The sequence below is a fragment of the Prosopis cineraria genome, unplaced genomic scaffold (genome assembly GCF_029017545.1).
Source record: "Prosopis cineraria cultivar Desert tree isolate PC_DT_omini unplaced genomic scaffold, ASM2901754v1 PC6, whole genome shotgun sequence".
Classification (NCBI taxonomy): domain Eukaryota; kingdom Viridiplantae; phylum Streptophyta; class Magnoliopsida; order Fabales; family Fabaceae; genus Prosopis; species Prosopis cineraria.
The window spans coordinates 32715668-32739415 of NW_026555337.1; the positions used below are offsets into that span (position 1 = coordinate 32715668).

Below are 23748 nucleotides of genomic sequence, written 5' to 3' on the forward strand. Positions count from 1 at the left end.
CATTTTCAATATCAAATCATGCATTAACTCATAAAATAACAAATTTCTCATTTTGTATTTACTTCTACACAGTTATGATAGTTAATAAATACAATAATTATATAGTTACCTTAACCATTCTGTTCGATAGAAAGGTATAGCTATGTAACATCCTTACTTGAATCTCTCTCCACTTACTTATGCATCATACACTAGAATCTACATAAAATTGGCAAATCAAAATCAATATTACTATTGACAAAAGTGCTAATTATCGCAATTAAGCACCTAATTGCTATCAATTCTACAATTTACATTCGATTATGCATATTACCACTGATTACTCCTCACTACAAGCTTTAAACTTCACTTGGCCAACTTTCTCTCACTACTCTCTCTAGATTGGGACAAGTCATGCCTATAGCTTTAAAGCTTTATTATTCCAACTCAAACTAGTCATAAAGTACTAGTTTAGTTTTGAAGAACCTTTCTATTACTGTAGGATAAGAATTCAACTCCTTAAAATTTTGAAATTCAATTTCTCACTAGTTAAAACTAAAATAATATAAGGTAGAATCAGAGGTGAAGGCAATATGAAACTTACCTAATAAGTAACAGGTTAGAAATATCGTCCTTGTTCCTAAAATCACTTACGCTAAAACAACCTAGACCCTTCTTTATGCCAAACCCTCTTTCTCTTGTTTTTGCCTTCTGTTTCACGAGCTGAACATATCCCAACTTATCAAAGTTCTGTACCATGCATCGTGGCGCATCCACTCTCTACAGTGGCATGTGGCACAATAAGGAAAATCCTCACTATGCTCACATGCTCTATTTTAAGATTTCACTTTTTTACTCATATTTGTTCAAATAACATCCCAAGGAGTCAATACAACCTCTCACTATCTAGAACCCTAATCCCACATTAAATCACTAACTCTTTCCCTAATTAATCACTAATGCATGATTAAAAATTCAGAATGTTACATTATCTTCTGATCATAATCATACAACGGGTATGTAATAGTGACAAACATATATATATATATATATATATATCTTTCTCTTTTAGGAATGGCATTTTGAGACTACTAGAACAATTTAATTTCATTTTAGAAGGAGGAAATCTGAAAATCTAATTAGTGGACAAACATGAAATTTCACATAGATTATCATAATTAGGGTTTAATATTATTTGATTTAATATTTAGGGTTTACTATTATTTGATTTATTATCTAGATTTATTTATTATTTCAAATAAAATAAGATATATTAGCTAGGTATCTTATCATTATATTTTGATTTTAGATAGATTATGATTTGAGTTTGAATTAGATTTAGATTTATTATTATTTTTATTTTGGATCTTTATAAATAGAGTTAAGGTTTTTATTTGTATTCAATTTTTTGGTAAACGTTGAATAGAATTTATGAGAATTACACTATTTACCCTCCTCTTCCCTTTCCTTTGCTCGCTTTACATCAAGTTGTCTAAATATGTTGTAGATAATAATGGAGTTAGCAGGTCAAAAGCCTTGATCATAAGCATAAGTGTATTAGTGACTGTGGCTGTACTAAGTCTTTCTTTTAACATCTTCAGACGAAGCAAGATTAGAAAATGTATTTATCACAATCTATGTGGATTATGATTCAATATATATGCATATATATAGTATATGAATTTTAGTCTAATAATATTGTGATTATTATTGCTAGCCAAAAACAACATGGGAAAAATTTCAGTCAGCCCTCTCAACCTAACATTATTTTAGTCAATCCCCCAAAACTAAATTTCACCACACATTTAGGGGATTAAAATGAAATTTAAAAGCTGACTCAAATGTTGTCCTTGATGAAGCTTGGCACATGAACATCTCATATGGGGAAAGTCAACAACTAACGTTAGTGGAAATTACAACATAACATAATACCACTATGAATTTGCAACCTCATTCTATTGTGTTAATTATTTGTTTTCTTTACACAAGTTATTCATATATCTAGTTCCAAGGAACAATAAGGTTATTTGAATTATCTCTATCTTTAATTTCATTTTAGTCACATAAAAGCGTTCTAAATTTTTTATCTTTAATTTTAGAGTTTTGGGGTTAACTGAAATTATGTTGGGTCATGGGGGTTTGATTGAAACTCTCCCAAGGCAATATTGAGAATATCTTCTACCGTTTATTTTAATTTGTTCCATGACATTGCATGACGCATCACATCATTTGATCTAAGTTTTAAAATGGTATCATTTCATTTAACAGATATAGTACATGACTCTTGTTTAATATTAATGATAGAAGATGAATCCAAATAGATGTCAGAGATTATGATGACAAACTTGGACTAATACTGCACTGGCCACACACACTATTATACTATACATACTATATCAGAGTTCTTAAAGTTCTCCTTACACATTTAGGCATAAACAAATATCCATGCACTTTACTTGTCATGTAGATGAAAGGTCATTGATGAGCATTCCCATATTATACGAGCTATTTCAAAGAAAACTCACTGAGTACAAACTTCCCACAATTCCTTTACTCGTGATTCAATAGAGCACTCACCATTTTTCAGAAGGTTCTAAATTGGGAGAAGGTAGATTTGGTCTTGTTTATAAGGTGCGGATATATTAAATTTGAAAGTTATGGTTATGTAGTGGTTTAGTTATTTTGTTTTTCTTCAGAGAAAATAACATTTAAGGACCCTATTAGAACATTGATAACAATCAAGGATAATAACTTTTGAAAGTAAAAGACCAAGATCCTTTGATAGAATCAAATGTTGAATTGAAACTTACATTAAATTAAACTTTCCCCTTTCTTATTTTAAATAATTTAGATAATGTTAAAGGGTATTAAAAAGAATTGAGTTAAAATTTAGATAAAGGTCTAAAATTAATGGAACAACATAATTTTATCTTATTTAGGATCCTCAACTTGTTGATACTTTACCCCATGAATTTCTAAGCATAGTAATATAGGCTCACATTCATGGACGATAGTCAAATTCTTTCTAATGCATAAGTTCCTTAGAGAGGTAAGAGCATAACATACTTGAATTTTGATATGGCAAAAATAAGAGATTATTGAATCAAGCATTCAAGAGAGAAGGGGAGAATTTTAGAAAAGAAACAGAACTAAGAATAATCTAATCTTATTTATAGATGAGTTTTGCCTAACAATACAATTTAGGCTCCTTTTTATAGATAAAGGGAAAAGAGTAAAGATAACACACTAATTATTACAAGATAACATATTAAGACAGGCTTACACTCCATTTCAAAGTAAAGATGGACATGACTAAAAGAAAAAGAAAAGTAGCTTTGCTAAAGCTGATTTTAACTAAAGCAGATAATTTTTGTCAAAAAATAAAAGTTACTTTTGACAAAGATGAATCAAAGACAAAGCTGATGCAAAACAACCATACTTAAAGTAAAACAAATTCTTTTCTCATGATTGAAGATAAGGCTTCTTACCTTAAACTTTGATGGATGCATTCTTGATCAAAAGATAGATTTATGTACCTTTTCTCTCTCTTCTGAAAAGTAAGGCTGAGTGGCTTTCTATGTGCTCTTCATCAAAATCTTCATTCATGTCTTGAGATGGTATAAAGACAAGTGTGTCTTTTGCTTCTAGAAATATATGGTAGATCTAAGACTCTATTTTATAAGGGTCTTGGCTGCTGGAGAAAATAGGTCAAGAATGAATCTTGTGCTTTAAGATGACTATTCTCCATGATAAGATTCCATCCTTATTGAGTAGCCTTGTTGAACAACAATATTAGAAAGCCATTCTAGAAATTGATATGAGGATAGATTGATGTGGAATAGGACCAAGAGATGTACACCTAACATTAGAACCAATACCTAGGAAGTTGTTCATTCCACATAAAAAATATTTAACTCAGATAAAACTAATTTTTCATGTGATAGCTAGTTAATTGAAGTTTTTCACAAACATGCTTGGTTGGCAACATAGAGGTCCCCATTGTTGTCTTGATGGTAGGGACGATGGGTGACAAAGAAGGAATAAGCCTTTTGTTTATTCAATGGTAGGTTCTGAAGACATAAATGGATGATCAATCATGGAAAAACTATGGCACATGTATAAAGAGTTTAGAAAGACTGGAGATGCCATATGGCTTTATCTAGTATGGGTCCTCTAATATAAGGTATAGCCAGGTATGGAGTTTGAATGTCAAAAAAGTCAAGTTAGGGTTGGATTTGGGTTTTTTAGAGGAGAAGATGGAGCTAAAAGAACAAACTCCTCCTATCTAACTAGTGGGCTTCAAGGACAATTGTAGGATTGAATCTTAAGGGAAAAGCTGACTGTCTAGGCATGATATTAAGTATGAAAAGATTTTGGTTTTGTGAGGGTGTTATGAGCTAGATTTTCTTAGGCCAGTGAGGTAGTTTGCAATGATGTTATGATTTCCTTTGACATGTTTGACTGTAAATTTGTATTGAAAGAATTAGTCATTCTATCGAAGGAGCTAGGCTTGAGGGAGTAACTTTTTGTTTTGATCAAGAATCTTTTGGAATGACGTGTTATCCATTTTTACCACAAAGTGATAATGGTTGAGATGAAAACTAAATTTTTCTATGCTATATTTTATAGCTAGGATTTCTTTATAGGCTATGTGATAATGCTTTTCAAAAGACTTAAATTCTCTATTGGCATGACCACAATAATGTATTTTTCCATTCTCTTCTTCAAGGTGTACTCCTCCCTAATAATCATCACTTAGATTGATTTGTAAAATTCTCTATCCTTTATTAGGAATCCTTAGTGATGGAGGTGTTGACAAATCTACTTTAGATATTGCACAACTTTTGCCTAATTAGATCACCAAGGTGGTGGATTTTTCTGTAATAATCTGGATAGCTGGCTAGTATGATGAGACACTTGCAGAATAAAATCCCTGATGTAATTTATTATACCCAAGAATTGTTGAATATAAGTCTTAGATAAGTTTTCATCAAGAAATTTTAATAATTCTTAACTAATATGTAGGCTAGGCTAGTACTATCCATCTTAGATGATCATCCCCATAAATTCTATCAAGGCTACCCTAATATGACCTTTATGGGCTAAAAGTATAATCCTATTATATTGGATTACCTTGTGGAATTGAGCTAGTAGGTCTTTATGTTCTTGTCCTATCTCTGAAAATAATAAAATGTCATCAATATATACCAAAGTATTTTTGATGATGGGCTCAAAGATATGGATCATGGCCTTTCGAAATAGTGACGGAATAGCTTTAAGCCTAAAGGGCATGACTATCTATTAGTATTGAGTATTTAGAATACAAAAGGCCTTCTTATAATGATCTGCAATATCTATTCTTAATTGCCAAAATCCTGTCTTAAGGTCAAATTTTAAGAATATCTTAGCTTGCTTTAAATGGACCAGTTTATTATAGATCTTTGGAAATCTTGTAAGAAAGCATTGACAGGCTTATAATCAATTAATAGCATCTTTTTTCCTCATTGTTTTTCTAATCTTTTCTCAACATAAAATGCCTGACATGCCCAATTTGATTTAGTAGGTTCAATCAATCCCTATTTTAGTAGAGCCACACATTCTTGTCTTGCCAGTACATGATCTTTTAGATTCATCCCAGGATAGGATGCTTTGATAGGATTGATATCTTTATTTTTCTTGAAGTGTAGCTTACTAAAAACTCTTTATTTTTCCAATAAAAGAAATGGATGCTAAAACTAATCATGACTTTCAAAAAAATTGAAGAAGCTAATCCAGAATCTATTCACAACATAGAGGGGCTTGACTAATTTCTAGAATGCTTGGGATGTTTTGAAGCTACTGAAGAATTGCTTGAACTTTATCCTTATAGGGAGCATATGTAAATTCTTTGTCTGATTTAGATATTAAAGCCAATATGGATATCCTTTTGAGGTAGGTTACTATCAAGGAATTTGGTCCAAACAACACATTAAAAGAAAAATATTATACCAATTTTTCTTCTAGTATATTTTGAAAGGTTTCCCATCAGTTGTGGCAAAGTATTCCTCAAGAGAGATCTATTCTTCTTTAGGAGTATATAAGTCTTTATGACATTTCTACAAGAACCAATGTCAAGAAAGGCTATGGCTAAAATGGGCTTATCACATTTACTACAAAGAATTTAGATATTTACATTAGGCTGAGAAGGTTTTCTGTAATAAGGTTGGCTACAAGAATATATTATCCAAAGTAAATAAGACTGTGAAGGTTGATCAATCTGAAGAGAGAACTAATAGTATAAAGTGGTGGATATTGCTCATCATTAAAACTTTCATCTATTAGACTATTTTTTAAGGATAGATTCAATATCCTGCGTATCATCAAGAGAAACAACAATCTCAAGGGTTTGGAAAAACTTCACGTCTTTCTTGGATTTGTTTGCATATTTTTTTTTTGTAAAATGTCCTTTTTTTCCACAAATAAAACATCTATCTTATCTTTTCATTTGTGAAGTTCTTATTTTGAAAAATCTCAAATGATGCTTTTTTGTTCTATTAAAGGGTTTACATATGTATTTGTGAAGATGACTCTTCTTCTTACAAGAACATAGATCATGGTCCTTGCACTTAATCTTCAAATCAAGTTTCTTACAGGCTGACTGTAACTTTAATTTTCCTTTAAGCGTGGACTTAAAGAAATACTATTGCTCACAAAGCTTATCTAAAGTAGATGGAGCTAGTTAGTAAATTTCTCCAAGAGAGATTTGAGACATATCTCTGCATAATACATTACTAGCTCTATGTAACTCTGGTTGAAGCTCTTCTGGTGATGAAGTAATAAATGTATCTTGAGATTGACATTATTGGCACCATTTAGCATATAATATTTTCTAGACATCTATTGAAAATGCTTTTATAAATCTTTACAATCCAATAAACAACACTTTATTTTAAAGAGCTCCTGTCTGCTTCTTTTATCAATAAAATTAAAATCTTTAAGGAATTCTTTGTAAATCATTCTAAGGAATGATATTGCATCAAGCTATGCTACTTGGATCTTTTGGTACTCATTAAGGTTTTAAAACCATTTTCTTAAGTTTTCAATGATCCTTAAGAGAAATTCTGAAAGTACTTCCTTACAGTTACATCTGATTTAGTTGTCTATAGATCAATCCATGCACTAAACTCATGAAGTCTTTCTCTCCATTTGTGCGAAGGTAGATAATCAAAAGTAAACCAAGGTCTAGAAGATGGTGTGGAAATATGATTATTTGGTCTGGCTGAATTGTTTTCTTTGATTTCTAACTCATCATCAAGACCTTTTACAATTGGATCTAGGTGAGTTAAACTATAGAAATTTTAGATAAATCAACTAGATACTAATCTTCTTCGAAATCTATATTTTTAGTTGGGACTTTAGTTGAAACAAGTGAATTCATATCTTCTTTATCTGATAAGTCTATCCAAAATAGCTTTTCTAATAGAAGCAATAGTTCCTAACGGGGGTATGGATATGCAATTCCTTTGGCTTTATTGATAGAAAAGGGTGGCTTTTGTTTTGGTGGTAAAGGAGAAGGTATCGTAATTATCAAAGGCATTTCTAGGGATTTTAGTAAAGGATGGTGAGGCTTACTAGTCTTAAGGCTTAGTATAGGGAGGTTTTTTATCAAAAGGTGGATTTTTGGATGTGATGAAGGCATTTTTGTTTCTAGGTTGACCTTTTTTGGGTTTTTTTGAGAATAGGATAAGATATTTTGAAAGCTTTATTATAATCACTTTCTATTAGGTAGGTAGGGTGTGTAGAGGTATATAAAGGGAATTATCTTGACATGATAGGATAGGTGGGATAGGACTTATAAATGGTCCTGAATTAATTAGGCTAAATCTACTTTTATTTGTTACAGTTGTCTCCTTACTTTAGAAATTTGTCTTTCTTTCATGAGGAAATCAAGTCTATAATATCTTTCATCGATATATCTCTAAAGTTCTGCATCAAGTTCTTGTTCTTGCTTACAAAGTCTATTATATAGGCTTTTGACTTGCTCATCCATTTGATTTACTTATAAAAATAGTACATTAATTCTTGTTGTAAGATGGCAGGTTTAGAATCAATCTTGTGAAGGACTTTTTTTAAGGGTCCCTTAAGACTATACTTCAGTTGTTGGAATAAAAGGTTTGCTGGTGACCTTAGTTTTGTCATCAGTTCTATACTCAAGAGGAGGAAATAATTTATAAGGTCTCATCATCGCAATATAAGGCAAAGCTTATGTTTGTGGAGGCGAGACTGTTGGAATTACAGGATCAGGCTTTTTAGAGGGAGAAGATCTTTATGGCCTAGTTCTTTAGAAAGCTTAAAAGAAGTGCTTTTTTTAATAGGAGGATTTAGAAGTCCTACCCATCTTCTTCTAATATGCTTTGGGCCATGATCATCATCATCATCATCCATAAGAGGATGCTTATGTTTTCAAGAAGTTCTTGGCTACTTGGGCCTTTTGGAAAGTCTATAGGTGCTATGACAATCTTCATTTCCATCAAAGTTATCCTAAAAATTATAGTTGCAACTAGCATCACACATGCTTGAGTCACAATCCCAAGTAAAGTGATCATTTATATGGGAAACATAGACTAGCGTAGCTTCCTATGTAAACTACTCAACAGGAGGGGTCTTTTTATGCTTAATATGTGTTAGTGTAATTGTGAGAATCTTACTAGAGATTTGGTCTGGATCTTAGGATCTAAGCCTTTTGAAGACTAATTTAACAGTCTTATCTTGCAATCTATATACAATAAGAGGTTTTATCGTGTGTATATATTTTTGATCACCTTGGAACTCCTTCTCATAATTGTTGATGCATTCCAATGGCATTAACTGAGTAAGCTCTTCCCTAAGCAGATATCTTGGGATTTAAATGATTGAGGTTTCACCAGGCCTTTTAGAATTCATATATAGGGCATCCTTAGTAGAATTAGGGAAATTAAGGTCAAGTGAATGATCCTAGAGCCTATATATGATTTGATGATGGAGAGTAGCTATTGTAGCTAAAGGTTTTTGCTCTACTCTATATACCTAGATTTGAACTTTCAGTCTCATTGAAAGAGTAGGATTCATTAGTTTTATGTTAAAGTCAAGAACTATAGTGAGAATCACACTCCCTTAATTGAGGGTAGTCAACAGTGTGCTATCAAGCATTATTGTAAGACTTTTTGGTGGTTTCTAACAAGGCTATCTTGGCTGTAGCAGGAATACATATTGTTCCATAAAGAGTCAAGATCAAATGAATTTCTCCAATATAGATATGTGTGTATTCTTGTTCCTCCCAAGTGTTTATGAAAGGCTAAGGAATTTTAAGGGTAACATACTATTTAGCCGTGATGTCTGGAAGACCATACTGGTTAAGCTTGGAAGTCTAGATGACTTCTTTTGCTTGAGGACAATGAGTAAGGATGAAGGATTTGATTTTTCTGATAAAAGAGTTAGGTCTATGATATAGTTTGTAATGATTCAGGAAAGGAAGATTTGTGCTTTATATACAGGCATTTTCTAGTAAGAGAGAGTACTCGACAAGGTTCACCATTTTATTGGAAAGGGTTCTTTTTATAAAGGATGAAAGTTATTCAAAGGAAAGGACTGAAGAAAGGCGTCTAAGTTCAAAAGTAATTATGGAGGATTATGGTGTTTCAATCATTTTTTTTTGGAATTTTCCTTGCTTACTTTTCATCAATAATGTCCTCCTTCTATCAATGATGAGGAATTAATATAGAGATGAGAATTTACAAAGGTGGTACAGGAGTTAAAATATGAAATAATTTATTTAGTCATACTAACTCTCATCCATGTGTAGTAGTCAAGCAATACTAGAGACCCTAAATTTATTTATTGTGCAATCCTCAAATTTTAAATTCATGGCAACCTCTCCTTGTCATTAAGTAGAGCATTCATTACTTTAAACTGTGTTAGATATGTAAATACACCAAAGAGAGGGTGAATTGGGTGTTAATGGAATTGTCAATGCTTTAAAAAATTTTTTCCTATAAAATAGAGTATTAGAGTAAATGTGAGAAAATTCAAGTTGTAAACTCTAATTGCAAGAATGTTAAAGTAATTTTCATAGGCCCAGTATGTGTAAGATTAGTTTGTAAGTAAAAATGTAAGTAAGAACATATAAATATATCAAATTCAATTTTGCATACTAAAATAGAGAATAAACTTAAGGTTGCTGAAAATATAAAGAGTTGAGGGAAGAGAGAGTGCAAACTATGATTTATCTTGGTTTAGCTCTACCACTTGAGCCTACATCAAGTCTGCAAGTAACTGCTTGAGATTTATCCATAATAATTCAAAAGTTTAAGTTGGGCACTTGTGAGCCATTACAATTGACAAGTTTGATTTAGGCACTTATGAGCCATTACAATCACTCACTATGCCAGTGAGCTTTTTCTCCCAAGAGAATAACCTCTCTTGATTACAAAAAAAATTTGTCCCTCTCCTTTACCAGGATTTTGAGTATGTAAATTACTCAATTGAAACTCTCTCTAAGAGCAATGATGTCACACCCCGATATTAAAGATATAATCGGTATGGAATATGAGGTGAACTTATATTTCATAAGCCTTGATTGACTAGAATTTAAGCTAAAATATCAATAGATGTCAATTATATATTAATAATAAAGTTTGAAAAGTTTAAATGTTTTGTAAAAATTTTGACAGAATCTTCTCTATAATTTAGACATTCCAAAATTTTCACAACAACAATAGAACTTGCCAACCAGTCCAGCAAGGAGACTAGCACTGTTGTACTTGAAAATGCAATGCAAACGACGTGCAAGAGTAGAGATTTTGGCTTTTGGAGCGAAAACTGACGAAATGGGAGTCACCATCAAAATTTTGAGAAAAATTTTGAGAAACCATTTAAATGAAATAAAGATGGTCTTACAAAATTCAAAAATAGACTCAGGAGTAGATTAAGTGTGGAAAAGATATTACGCACCCACAGCACCTGTTCGTGAGAACAGTTATCTGAAGTTAATTGTGCTAAGTTAATATGACTTTAAAATTATTTTAATTATCCATATCTTATTTATATGTTTGATATAAAAAAATGATAATAATTAAGTGAGAAATATTTACTTATTTACAAGGAAGGACTTCACTCAGAATCAGATTTTGAGGTCTACACACCTTGCGATAGGGATCAAAGTCTACATAGTTTGGAATTATAAGTTGTTGGTGAAAATATTTTTGAAGAGAAATTAATTAAAAATAATTCATCATTTTGCAAATTAAAACAATTTTTTAAAATTTTGATATGTGTGTTTTAAATTGTAAAAAGTAATTTAATTTCAATTATTTTCTCTATTTTTGAATTTTTGAAATAAAGAAAAGAAAAGAGTTTAAAATTATTTTTTTATATTTTTTAATTAAAATTTAACAGCTATACTTGCAAAACCTTATTGGCTCATATGATAATACAGTTATTCTAAATATTCATGAAAATTTTAAAATCTCACTTGATAAAAGAGTTAAATAACTTAATTTATTTTACTTAAATTTTTACGTATTAATAATATTTTTTAAGCGTGTACATATATTTTTTTTAAATGACTCTTAATCATTATACCTATAAAACCTTATTGCCTTATATGATAATGTAATTATTTTAAATATCTGTGAAAATTTCAAAATCTCACACGATGAAAAACTATAACAACTTAATTTATTTTTTATATTTCTAAGTATTAATAATATATATATATATATATATTTAAGAATGTTCATACATGTATAATTTTTTAAAGAATCTTAATCATCATACCTATAAAGTCTAATTGATTTATACTATAAGATGATTATTCTAGAGGTCTATGGAGATTTAAAAATCTCACATGACCAAAAGATTTAATGACTATTATACAAATTCATTAATTTAATTAACTAATTTTATTAAAAAATATTTATTATTTTATTTACAAAAATTATTTTTTTATTTACTATATACAAATTGATAATCACATCATCTGTGAGAATTTATTATTCCATATGAAAATGCACTTAATTTAATTCTCTATGAAGATTTTTAAAATCTCATATAAGACTTAAATATTTTATTAATTTAAATTATAAAAAGAGAATTAATTTTAATGATAAGCCTTTAGAACCCATATTAATATATATAAGTTGAATCTTCATACTTGCGAAATCTTATTGATTTACATGGCTGAAGATCATTTTATGAGAATCTTAATTTTCTCTTGAGATATTGGTTATTCAAAAATATCTCTATTATGCTACTTATCATCTAAGAATTATTGTATTTGACTCTACAAATGAACTCTGAGTATCTTGTAAATTTTATATATCAAATTACACATGTAAAGAAATGTGGATGCAAAAATTTAGCTCAAAAGTGCCTTCGTACTGAAAGAGAAAAATTTGGCAGTTAAGCTATAAAATTGACATGAGGTTTATTGACAGACTTTCAAAAATCAATATAATTGAATAAGTAAATGAGATCTAAAAATTTTAAGAATTTCATGTCTCAAGCAACGGTTAGAGAGTGTTATGGATACAAAATTTAGGACTAAATTCATCTCTGTATCAGCACATAAAAATACATGAATCAACAAACTGATAGAGAAAAGCTTTTCATGATCAGTTCCAAAACCAGCATATTTAACCGTGCAAATGGGCTTCAAAAATCAAGAAAATTTTATACATCAAACGAAACAAGAAGAGGAATAGTTATGCAAAATTTCGTGCAATGATGACCTAGGTACAAATGGAGAAAAATTAATAAAGTGAGCTATTAGGGTGATTGAATGTTTCTCAACCAGCCTTTAAAACTTAGCATACTTAACAAGGCAAAATAAATTCAAAAATCACAAAAAATTTATGCCAAAAATCTATGTAGTGATTCTCAGAAGCATTCAGATATAGTTCTCGAATTACGAATTATAGAACTGTGATTTGATATTCCATCCATTCTCTTTTGCTTTCTACATAAGTAAAACAAATATCAAACTGATTAAATACTCCTAAAATTTTAAAGCAACCCAGGGGAACTTACCGACTACATTGCTGACAGAACCACTGCATTACATCCCTCACAAGTGTCCTGCTGGCCTTTAGAGTGCATCTCACAAACCTTACGGCGCCCATGATAATCCTTAGCACTGCTCATATCCGCGCCACAGTCCTCCACCTGACAGAGAGCTCGATTTGAAGCACCTCCAGCTAATCTGGTTTTCTTTCCATTCATTCCTTCCCAATTTGCCATCTCCCTATCAGTAATTGGAGAGTGGTGTCCCCAAGCTTTAAGCTAAGGCCACTTGCACCCTCATTCAAGCTGTCATCTTCCACCACAATAACCCTCCTTTTTCTTTCGGTCCTCTCTCTCTGCGGAAAATCACTCTCAATCCCAGATTCGGCCTTCTCCTTCTTCACCGCGTCTGATTTCATGTGTGAGGTGGAAGAAGATCAGAAGTCCTGTTGCGTCCTCTTGGTTCTGCCTGAATCACTGTTGCTCTCTCCTTCTCAAATTCGTCTTTGAATCTTTCTCACGTCCTCTCGGTTCTCTCTCCCTTGGACAGCGTCGAGCTCACCTCTGTCTTTTGTGCTCCCAAAGCTTCGATCCTTCTAAATCTTTCTCACGCTCAAAGCCTCTTCCCGTTTTCTCTCGTCCTCAGTTCCTTTTTGACTCTCCCTCCTCGAAGCCAATACCCGGTCTCCCTCCTCCAGATCGTTGCGTGAGAGCTTGGTTTATCGCTGAAGCTAGGGATTGCCGTGCACGTCTCCTCCTTCATTTTCTTCATTCCACTTGCGTGCAACTCTTCTATTCCGCGCCTCTGCTCTTCGTCTCTGGGTTCCTCTCTGTGCAGCCGAAAGTGTTTTGTGTGTACCCCTGCTCTGCTCCCTGCTTTTGCGTTTTTGATCTCTCGCGTCCGTGCGCGTCTCTCATCGTGAAAGCAAAGACCAGGAATTGAATGAAACTGACGCTTTCGGTGTTTATTATTTCTTTTTAAAAAAAAATATAATTTTCTTTTAAATTATATTTATTAAATTCAAAAATTAGATTGAGAGGAAAAATCTAATTTTAAATTAAAAAATATTTTTTAAAAAATATAACCCTAAAAAGATTAAATTTTATTTTTATATTTTTATATTTTTTAGTTGTTTTAATTAACTAAAATAAATAAAAACCTAATCAACAAAAAATTATCTAAGTTAAAATAAAATTAAATCCTATTAATTAAATATTTTTTTATTTTATCTATATTATTAAAATTTTATTATTTAATTGAATTTATTATTATTTTTATATTTAAAAAAAATGTTCGGATAAAATATAATATTTAAAAGCGTCATTCTAACAATTTATATAATAACAAAATAAAACTAAGACTAAACTATGGTATATATAAAGTACTAAGTTATGATTATAAAATATAATAAATAGTTTTACCAAAACACTAATGGCAATATGACTTCTCTTTTCTAAAAATAAAAAGAATCTTCAATGTTTTGCTGTATCTGAGATTAAAGAAATTTTTAATGAGTAATGTTCTAGTCAAAATTATAATAAAAAAATGAAAATAATAAAATAATAAATAATAAATTTAACTTCAAATGACTTAATGAAGAAATAAATTATATCATTAAGCTAAAAATAAATAATGATTTTTTTCAATAACATGATCGTGAAATTAAACAATGCTAATAAAATCATATATACGTACTAAAAATTTTTACTACTCATAAAATATAAAGATTTTCAATAACAATGTAGTATGATAAAGTACATTCAGAAAATTACTAGAGAAATGATAAATCTTAATTTAAAATTTAGGAGGGCTTTATTAGAATGTAACAAGCGTGAACACACAGTCCACAGGATAAGTAATTAGTCAAGCATAGACATATAATCTACGAGGGTAAATAACAAACAAGCGTAACTTAAAGTCACAAAATAATCAATTATGGTTAGAAGTCACGAAACAAGCATGGCAAAGGCCACAAAAAACAAGTGTGAATATAATGCTCACAAATATCCATCCCTTAATTCCACGTGCGTGGGCCTGTGCATGGGGCTAGCACCTCCTATGAACACCCTACTAGCTAAGTATACCATGACATACTAATGACTAACAGAATTGTTATTAGCATCTAGTATTTTGAACTCAATCCTTCTTAATAAAGTCAAGCATGTATGGAGTATAAAAATAGTTTCAAAACCTTCAATAGAAAATAATATCCAATTATCATTTCTATTATTTGAATATATTATCCTTTTCTTCATATACATATCATTGCAATAAATTTTTTTATATCAACATAAAATTAAAGAATTAAGTTACTGTAAGAAATAATACTAGTTGTCATATATCTATTTCAATCATTCCTTGTCAACAATATAAATCTTTAATAATTTTAACACGTATTCATAAATAAAAAAATTATTAGAAGGATAAGATTAACAAGAATACTTTTACTACTTATAAAGAAATAATAAAAAAAATTAATTAAAAAGTTTTTATAAACAAGCTATCAGAATTTGATTTGAAACGACATCCACTCACTTGAGTTTTCAAAAACTTATAGTCAAACTCCCTTAATTTCTTACTTACTCCAAATGATGTCTCAAATTAATCTAACACATAACCCAACGGTCCTCATGTCATTATAATTTTTTTATAATAATCAATCTAAATTAATATTTAAGCTTCTTTAATAATTCTTTAAATTTCTCATTAACCTCTTAAACTTTCATTAAACTCACCAATAATTTCTATCATGTAGTTCAATCATACTTGACATCATTTCATTTCAACCATCAATATAACCTTTATTCCAACTTAACAAAAATCTTAATTATTATATAATCTAATAATTTCACTTTTGTGCTACACACTTTTTAATGAGCAATTCAATCTTACAACTTGTGTGAAACAAACATATACTTTCTCAAATAATATTTATAATTTTTCAAGGCTCTACTATAAAATTTAACAAACCTTATTCCCACTCACAAATCTTTCAATTATATTAACGATTATTATGAGGACAATGCACCATTACTAAATCATGAGGCAAGCATCCAGACGAAACTAACAATTTCCATCTTCTAGTGTCTGCCAATCATAGCTCAGCATATACTAATGTGGTGTCCAATCCAAACAACACCTAAACATTCCCACAACCTTAAGACAACAATATGGAGAAACAGAGCACTCTTCCGTCCAAGGAAGAAAGAAGGGTAAATCACACAGCACACTAAAAGCCATACTCACCGAAGAAGAAGAACCAACATCTTACGCCAACCAATGCACAGTAGCAGCTGACATACACACAAATCACGGATAGCACGAAGAAAGAGAAAAGGGCTTCAACCTAAAGAGAAGGAGACGGAGCAGATTTCATGGACCAAAAAAAAAAAAAGAAACAAATATTAAGCTTTCATCACACTTGGATGTTCAGTAAGTGAAGAGGGAGGAAAAGTAAATCTGTTTTCCTACTCACCACCGAAAGCTCGTGACAGAGAAGAATGACAGAAAGTTGTAAACTTCGCCCTCCACTGTGACAGACGAACCTAGACAGAGAAGAGGAAGAAGGTGACAGCGGGTACAATAGGCTGATAGCAAGGAAAGGAGTCGCGTATTACGCACTTCACTTAACACAGAGCAACCACGATGACAGGAAAAAAAAAAAAAAACTCAGCAACTCAACTTTACTGTGCCGGGCAAACGCAGATGACGAGGACAGCAGTAGACAAGGCAACAACAGCAACGAGAATCATCAGTTGACAGAAAGCTAGGGATGTTGATAAGAGCCAGAGAAAATAACCGACAGTGAGGATCTATCTAGATACTGTATAATGGCGGTGGAGAAAAAAACGATTACGATGCTCTGTTTTTTCTTCGCGTGAGAGAAATAGAATCAGATGAAAAGAAGCTTTGATGGAGAATACAGAAAGAGCATGTAATGACCTAGAATTTTTAAATTACTTTAAAAAAAAATTTCAATTAATATTTTATTTAAATTAATTCTATCACAAAGTGATAGTTTGATGAAACTTATGTTAATAAATTTTTTTAAAGATCAAAAGTTTGAATTCTATCAAATAAAAGTTTAACTTTATTTGGTTCTAAATTATAAAAAAAATTTGTGTCCATCTTACAATTTTCTCTATACGCTATTTTGTAATTTTCTCAAAGTTTAGATTTTTCTTCTTTCCTCTGCGATTTGAACTCTAGAGCAGCAAAAAAGGGGATATTTTCACATGTTCTCGGTCTTCTCCCTTCTTCGCTGTTGTTCTTCATTCTTCTCCTCACTGCCACTGTCATTCGTTCGTCCTCTCTTCACTGTCATCTATCCGCAACTGGAAGCTGGGCGAATTCCCTCTCCCCTGCTTCTCGTTGCTAGACGTTCTTCTTTATTAGTTGCTGTTGGGCTCGTCTATTTGTTACTGTTGCTGCTAGAGACGCTGTCGCCGTCGCTGCTAGAGTCACCATCGTCCGCTGCTGTAAGGGATTTCATTAAGGTTAGGAACTCTCCTTCTGTTTCTATGTGGCTGTCGGTCTGTGCTTCTTGTCTCTACATCGTAGCAGTGCTTGTGGTTAGTCATGGAAGCTTGAATCTCTCCCTTCACCTCTCTTTGATCCTTAGGTGAGTGAATCTCACCTTCTCCTCTCTTTAGTCTGATCCTGGGTATGGATGTGTTAGTGAATAAGGTTCAAATTTTCATTTCTCTCCTTTCTTGGCTGCCATATGAGTATGGAAAAAGAAAATGATAAAGTGAGTTTACTTCAATTCATAGTTAATTAATTGTTGTTGGTTGCTATTGATTTAGTTGGACAGGAGTATGATCTTTTCCTTGAGCTTGACACTAGCCTGTATGGAAGAGTATATATATATAATAAAAAATAGTAATTAGGAAATTTGATGAACTCAAGTATTGAATAAAAAGGAAGATTAATATTGGTTTGAGGATTAAGGCATGTGAGGTACTTGATAAAATGTCTAAATGTAAGTTTGGACATATGATGGCAAGACATGTGTGGTACATATATTGTTGTTGATTAAACAATTACTAGGAGACAATTAATCTCTTTAATGGATGTTGGGAAGTTTGATTAGTTCAAATTATTGTTATAGGATAACTTTTAGAAAAGGGAATTAGAGAAAAAGAGAGATAGTGTATATTTGTACATGGATACACTTGAGGTATTTGTAAAAAGGCTTAAGAGAGCTAGATTCTAATTGAGTAGTTAACTATGACTAAATACTAGAGAGAAATCTTTATGTGTAGATTATGGTCTCAAGACACTCTAAAGTTGTTATAATTAACTACTGGTTGAGTTAACTCTAGAAGGGAATTTGTGTGAGATGAGTAAAGGCCATTAACTAATTTTCTATATATAGTTTTATAGGATGTTGAGAAGAGGAGCAACTTTTTAGAAGCTCAAAAAGGGAAAACTTTGGATTTTGGGAGCTTGACAGGTAAGTAGATAGCGTCTCAACTGATTTTTTTATCAAAATTTCTTTTACTGTAATATTACTTTTTTTTCAAAATTATTTTAATCATATTAATGTAATTATTAGATATTTGTTGATTAATATTACTCTATTTTGAGAAATTAGCTTTACCAAATTTGAAATGTTATTTGATCAATTAAATCAAGTTTGGACTTTGTGATAGGGGACGCGGAAGCAGAATCGTGCTAGTTTAGAGACAGAACCCTAACACAACAAAAACACAAGAACCAAAAAGAAAGAGACAAAATTTATGATGAAAATAAAGAAAGATATGAAATAAATAATGGGATAATGATCAAGGAGAAGATCCTTTAGAGCACTTGCCTCTAGGAACCTTAACCTTCGAAGACACCACAAGAGTTGATCATGCTCTTGATCACGTCTGTTTCTCACACGGGATGCCACCACAAAGCACTAAGGCTCACAAGAGTTATAAACTCTAAAGTGAATAATTTCATTCAACTTCTGTTCCGTTTACAAAAGGGAGCATGCCTAATTTATATAGGCTCATAGAAAAGAATATTTCCTAAAATTAAAACCCTAATTTCCTAATACTAAAAGGAGAAATAATATAAAATAATGATAAAATATTCAGCCACATAATTTAGGAGATGTGATCCTAAAATTATGGGGTTATAAAATTTTAAAATTAATACTATAATTAATTCTAACCTTTGACTAGACTCAAAATAGGAAATCAAATCAAAGGACAATTAAAATAGGAAATAATTTAGCAAACAATCAAGGGATCATAAAGGGTTTAAAATCACGCCACCCTTGACTTTTTCAATAGGGTTTCATGCCTCCTTACTTGCAAGAGGCTCAACTTGTAGTCTTCCTTGCATTGGGCTTGGGTTTGCATCTCTTGGGCTTGACTCTTCATGAGTTTGGATCCTAAGTATATTATACACATATAGATGTTCTCCTTTGGGCTTGAAAGGAGTGCCCCAATGCTCTCCAAGCTTTTAAACTTCTTGCACAAGACTGAACAATGCTTGCTTCATGGCTTTAGTTTAGGCTCTTGTCACTGAACCTCCAATATGTTGTAATGGGTCTTTAGGTACGTTGGATTGGAAGTATTGGGCTCCTTCCATGTCACCATGCTCATGATTACCATCCTCAAGCTTTGTTGCCATTAATGCTATGTCATCCGTGCCGTAGGGTCCATCATTCCCTCCCAGTTGGAAAGGATTTGTCCTCGAATCTGTAGAATCATATAAAGATAAATCAAAAACATTAAATGTGGCACTAACATTGCCATAAGAGCTAGGCAAATCAATCTTGTAAGCATTATCATTAATTCTTTCCAAAACTTAGAAAGGTCCATCTTCTCGAGCTTGAAGTTTGGACTTCCTTTAATTAGAAAATCTCTCTTTTCTTAAATGTAACCAAACCCAATCTCCAGGCTCAAAGATCACATGTCTCCTGCCTTTATTAGCTTGCTTGGCATATTGCTCATTCTTTCGCTCTATGTTTGCTTTAACTTTAGCATGTAAGTCCTGCACAAACTCAGCTTTTTTCTTGCCATCAGTGTTAGCATGCTCAGAGAAAGGCAAAGGTAAAATATCAATAGGAGATAATGGATTGAAACCATAAACAATTTCAAATGGAGAATAAGAAGTAGAAGAATGAACAACCTTGTTGTAAGCAAATTCAATATGAGGTAAACAATTCACCCAATTCTTCAAATTCTTCTAAATTATTGCTCTTCATAGTTTAGTCATAGTTCTGTTAACTACCTCAGTTTGACCATCAGTTTGTGGATGGGCAGTAGTGGAAAAAAGTAACTTAGTCCCTAATTTATGCCATAGGGGACGCCATAAATGACTAAGAAACTTCACATCCTTGTCACTCACAATAGTCTTAGGTAAACCATGCAAACGAACAATCTCTTTAAAGAATAAGTCAGCAATGTTAATGGCATTATTAGTCTTCGCACAAGCAATAAAATGTGCCATCTTAGAGAACCTATCAACAATAACAAATATGGAATCTTTGCCTGCAGAAGATTTAGGCAATCCAATTACAAAATCCATAGAGATATGTTCCCAAGGGTGAGAGGGGACGGATAAAGGAGAGTAAAGTCCATGAGGTTGGACCTTAGATTTTGCCTGTCTACATTTAATGCATTTATCACAAAAAGATATGACATCTTTCCGCACGTGAGGCCAAAAGAAATGATCAGAAAAAATAGCTAAAATTTTCTCCACACCAAAGTGTCCCATCAAACCACCACTATGTGCTTCCTTAGTAAGCAACTCACGCATAGAACAAATAGGAATGCATAATTTATTTTTCTTAAAAAGGAATCCATCAAATCTAAAGAAATCACTAGATCCATGATGTTCACAAGATTTCTAAATATTTTTAAAATTAGAATCAGTTTTATAAGATCTTTTAGAATCTCAAAGCCAAGTAATTGAGCATGTAAATAGGAAAGTAATGTATACCTTCGAGATAAGGCATCAGCAACGATATTTTCTTTACCTTGCTTATGCTTAATCACATAAGGAAAGGTTTCAATAAATTTAATCCAACGAGCATGTCTCTTGTTCAACTTACCTTGAGACTTGAGAAACTTTAAACTTTCATGATCAGAATGAATGATGAATTCCTTGGGCCACAAATAATGTTGCCATGTTTCTAAGGCCCTCTTTAGAGCATAAAGCTCTTTGTCATAGGTAGAATAATTCAAAGCTGCGCCATGAAGGTTTTCACTAAAGTAAACTATAGGCTTAGAATCCTGCATTAAAACAGCACCTATACCAATACCAAAAGCATCACATTGAATTTCAAATACTTTAGAGAAATTAGGCAAAACAAGTAAAGGGACATTAGTCAATTTATCCTTTAGTGTTTGGAAAGCCCTTTCTTGTGTCTCACCCCATTTGAAAGTTACATTCTGCTTAACAAGTTCATTAAGAGGGGCAGCAATGCTAGAGAAATCCCTAACAAATCTCCTATAGAAGCTTGCTAGGCTATAGAAGCTTCTCACTTCACTTGCATTCTTAGGGGTTGGCCATTTACGAATAGCCTTAACTTTCTCCTCATCCATACAAATTCCCTGTGATCCAACAAAAAATCCCAAAAAGATAACAAAGTCCATGCAAAAGAAACACTTTTGAAAATTAGCATATAGCTTATATTCCCTCAAGATGTCAAACATATTTTTAAGATGATTCATATGATCAGTCAAAGATTTACTATAAATTAGAATATCATCAAAGTAAACCGCAACAAACTTGCCTATAAACTTTCTAAAAACGTGATTCATTAATGCCATAAAAGTGCTAGGAGTATTAGTTAAACCAAAAGGAATAATTAACCATTCATATAATCCAAATTTAGTTTTAAAGGCAGTTTTCCATTCACCACCCTCTTTCATATGAATTTGATGATAACCACTTCTAAGATCAATTTTAGAAAAGATAGAAGCACCATGCAATTCATCAAGCATATCATCAAGTCTAGGGATAGGATAATGATACTTTATAGTAATTTTATTGATTGCTCTACAATCAACACATATCCTCTAAGATCCATATTTTTTTAGCACCAAGATAAAAGGGACAACACAAGGGCTAAGGCTCTCATGCACAAAACCTTTCATCATCAATTCCTCCACTTGGTGCTGGATCTCCTTAGTCTCTTCAAGGTTAGCCCTATAAGCAGGCTTGTTTTGAATAGCAGCTCCGGGTAAAAAATCTATCCTATGCTCAATTCCTCTTAAGGGAGGAAGTCCATCAGGAATCTCATCAGGGAATAGATCTCCATAATCCTGCAACAAAGAGACAACACTAGAAGGCAAAGTAGAGTCAAGAGTGTCAGTAGAAAAATAAATATTGTTGGGAATTACAATAAGAGCTTGCTTACTCATCAAAGCCTCTTGAATCTCACTTTTCCCACACAATAATATTTTCTTTTCACTATTCTCCTTCACTTCTACTATTCTATTTTTTTCTTTTGTCACTTTCTCACCACTCTTTTTCCTCTCTTTTGATTGATTTTCAAGTAAAGTAATACTCTCTTTCTTTTCTCTTTCACTCATGCCACAATCAAGGAGATCTCTCCTTTGCTTGTAATCTTGAGTAATCTTTAGTTGATTTTCATAGGCTTGGATGGGCTTAAGAGGATTTAATACAACAGTCTTACCTTTAAAAGGCACCTTGTAACAATTTCTAAAACCATCATGAGTAGCCTTACTATCAAACTACCAAGGCCTACCTAATAACAAGTGTCCAGCAAGCATAGGGGCTACATCACATAATACATCACAAGTATAAACCCCAACAGAGAAAGTAATTAACACTTGCTTAGAAACCCTAATTTCAACAGAATCATTCAACCATTATTGTAGGGCTTAAGGTGTGGAATTAAAGGTAAAGATAATTTATCTACAAGTAAAGTGCTAGTGACATTAGTGCAACTATCACCATCAATTACCATGCTACACACTTTCTCTTTGATGAAGCATCTAGTGTAAAAAATATGCTCACGTTGCTCATGTTCATCATCCTCTTTTGGTTGAATATTGAGAGCTCTTCTTGCCACCAAGATAGAGTCAACTACACCATTGCATTCAAGCTCATCATTTGATTCATGGGAGGTAGAATCATCATCAACATTATCAGCATCATCTTTATCACTTTCATGCACACTATCATAGCCACCATCATCTCTCAAGATCATAAGTCTTTTATTGCTACAATCTCTTACCATGTGGCCCACACCATGACATTTGAAACACTTAATAGGAGAAGTGTTAGATGAATAAGAAGAAGGTTTAGAGTTAGAAGTTTTACCCTCATACTTGGTCTTTATTTCTTCCTTAGCTTGGGATGTATCTTTGGCTTTGGGAATCCTTCTATTTGGAAGTTGTCTTGGAGTCTTTCCAAGAGGACTTGGAACGTTTGTTCTTATTTCTTTGCTCCAACTTTATAGCCTTGTGTATGAGCTCTTCCTTGTCCACAAAAGTGTACAAGTCAAGCTTATCTCTTAACTTTGGCCTCAAGCCATCCATAATTCTTGACATTGCTTCACGTTCATTTTCTTGAATGTTTGCACGAAACTTCAAGATATTCAACTCGTGCACATACTCCTCTACTGTTATAAATCCTTGAGAAAACATTCTTAATTTTCTATTTAGCTCTATGTAGTAGTAGCTGAGGACATAAGCCTTTCTCAAGTACCTTTTAAGCTTTTCCCACGTTTTAATGGGCTTTTTTCCAAGTTGGCTTCTTTTGTACTGTAAATCTTGCCA

At 32.1% G+C, this 23748-nt stretch overlaps 1 pseudogene; it reads left to right on the forward strand.

The window, feature by feature from the left end:
- The first annotated feature begins 2460 nt into the window (after positions 1-2460).
- The window catches only part of LOC129314087 (receptor-like serine/threonine-protein kinase SD1-7), a 31035-nt pseudogene continuing 9747 nt past the window's right edge, over positions 2461-23748 (forward strand).